The sequence below is a fragment of the Castanea sativa genome, chromosome 7 (genome assembly GCF_040712315.1).
Source record: "Castanea sativa cultivar Marrone di Chiusa Pesio chromosome 7, ASM4071231v1".
NCBI lineage: Eukaryota > Viridiplantae > Streptophyta > Magnoliopsida > Fagales > Fagaceae > Castanea > Castanea sativa.
The window spans coordinates 32109520-32112353 of NC_134019.1; the positions used below are offsets into that span (position 1 = coordinate 32109520).

General features: G+C 32.1%; 1 long non-coding RNA gene across 1 annotated transcript; it reads left to right on the plus strand.

Annotated features, from left to right (window-relative positions):
• The first annotated feature begins 832 nt into the window (after positions 1-832).
• Positions 833-2520, plus strand: LOC142643833 (uncharacterized). Its single transcript, XR_012845925.1, has 2 exons — positions 833-1178; positions 1989-2520. It is a non-coding gene; the product is annotated as an uncharacterized LOC142643833 (long non-coding RNA).
• The last annotated feature ends 314 nt before the right edge of the window (positions 2521-2834 follow it).

The window sequence follows — 2834 nt, forward strand, 5'->3', positions numbered from 1 at the left end:
TTATTTTCATCTTGAACTTCTTTTTATTATAAAAGAAATTATGTCATGTTATCAATACACTAATAATATTACTAAAATAATGGTTGAATAAGAAATCTGAAGTTCAATCTCGGCCTATTAAAAAAAAAAAACCAATTAGTGTTTTGGTCTGATGATAAATAGAAAAAATCACAGAAGCAGACGTACGTCATAGATTAAAATTCTATTAAAAAAAATTTAAAAAAAATCTCACAAACCAACTTGACCCTATTCCCAAAAGGAGGCAAAGAATCCCAAAAGTCTTTCTAACCAAACTTCATATTTAGAATCATTCATAAATATCCCCTAATTAGGAGAAATTATTAGGTTGAATTCCACCTAAAAGACCTAATAATTCCTTATAAAAAGTTATTTCATCTTAACCTACTTTTTATTATAAAAGAAATTATGTTATGTTATGTTATAATTCCACCAATAATATCACTAAAATAATGGTTCAAATCAAAAGAAAATCTTGCAAGCTAGGTTGACCCCATTTCCAAAAGGAGGTAAAGAACCCCAAAGGTCTTCCTCAACCAAACTTCATCTCTAGAATCATTCAAAAATATTCTCTAAATAGGAGAAATTATTAGGTCGAGCTTCATCCGAAAGATCTAATAATTTCTCATAAAAGAGCTTAGCTCTATGTTTAGAATCTTTAACCTACCCAATCTTGAAAAATGTCAATTTGGCTATTTTGCACAATCCCTTTCTCACTACTCTCCCTTCCTTCTTTGAGGTAAGTGCTCACTACCTTCCTCTTTAGTCTTCCTTCTATGGCTATAAATACCAATGAACTCATCATCTTGTCATTGCCAACATCTATTGTTACACCATCTCCTTTATAGTATCACCCTATAATTTCACCCCTTGAGTTGCAACTAGCACTCTAGTAGAAGATATGGGTGGTTCCACTTTTTCATTGAGCCTCATCTTGATGCTAACTGCTTCCATGTTGGCTGTTAGTATGGCCAACAAAGATTGGCATTTTGGCTTTAACTATACCAATTGGCCTTTCAAAGGAGGCCCTCCCCAAAGCCAAAATGATATACCAGGACCCAGAAAGATCGTTGTAGGTGGCTCAGAGAACTGGCAATTAAACTTCAACTACACCAATTGGGCTCTAAAAAATGGCCCCTTTTACCTAAATGATACTCTAGGTGAGTTGACATTCCTTGTTTATTACTATTGTTTGTCAAAGTGTCATCTAGGTTTTATCACCAACTTTTGTTCTTTTAACAAGTGTCCTAAAGACATTAATTAAGAAATACTAATAAATATTCTTGTATGAGTTGTGAGTTTTTTAGAAAGAAAAATAATCGTGTTAATAATGCGTTGGTTTACATGAACAAATTCACTATGATTGTTTGTACTTTTCCTAATAGTAGGTGTGTAAAATTTAACTTTTCTAGATAAAGAAAAAAAAGAGGTTAAGGTGCGAAACACATCCCTAAAGTTTAGAGGGTTTTGAATTTTATACTCTAAAGTTTTAAATTTTGGATTTTGCCCTTTGAATTTATATTCTATTTGCATTAGCAGCCTTTCTATCCATATTTCATTAAATACCACATAAGCTTGTTACATGTGTTTAATTATTTCAATAAAATGAATTTACATCATTTTTATAATGTCATGTCATTTTCATTATGCCACATGGCATTGTTTTATTAGATAAACAAACACAAGTGGCAAATGGAAATATGAACACATGGATTGTTGATGCAAACAGAATATAATTTCAGGTGGTAAAATTCAAATTTTGAAACTTTAAAATTTAAAATTTAAAACCTTCCAAACTTCAAGAATGTGTTTTGCACCTTAGTCTTTTTTGTTTTTATTTATTTATTTAGAAAAGTTAAATTTTACACACCCTATAACTTCAAGGGGTAAAATTCAAATGCGGTGGCTCCCCATATCATATGCTATAACTTCTTCTCTTTTTTAATATGATGACAATGTGGTTGTTGCAGTGTTCAAGTATGATCCACCAACAAACGACTCCACAATTCCTCACAGTGTATACTTGCTACCAAACCTTTGGAGCTTCTTAACGTGCGATTTAAGAAGGGCAACAATGGTGGCCAATACAACACAAGGAGGGGGCGAGGGATTTGAATTTGTGTTGAAAAAGTTGCAACCCTACTATTTTGCTTGTGGTGAGCGTGATGGCTATCATTGCAAGGCTGGGCAGATGAAGTTCTTTGCCATGCCACTGTTTCGCCAATGGCATTGATGATGAAGGAGCTAAGGAAGTTTTATTGCTACGTGCTACCTACTACCTACCTAGGGTTTTTTTTTCCCCCATATTTACTTTCTAAAGTTGTTGCGAGCAAGATTTGTTTTCTATTATTTCCTTAAGATAAGCAATGAGTGCTAAATAAATCTATGAGATGAGAGTGAATAAGTGTACTTCTATATGCCGATAGTCTGATAGTCTTGCATTGATGCAATGCTTTGATGTAATATTGACTTCATATAGAAAAGCTTTTGAATTTTATGCAATTGGAAAGACTGATCATGTTTGGATATTAAATTCAATAAAAATTCAGCGTAAATGCTCTATTTATGCTCTACAATAAAATTGTGCCACATAAGAATATATATATATATATATATATTCAAATAAAAGAATAGAGACTAATACATGATTACATGAACGAGCACGTGAGTATCTAAAAAATTATACAACCAATATAATTTGAATAATTGAATATTAAAAAGAAGACAATTACTGTAACATTATCTAAAGACTGAACTGAAGAAGCACCAAAGGAAGAAAGCGATCAAATTAAGATGTCGATGGAAGAAAGTGCCGC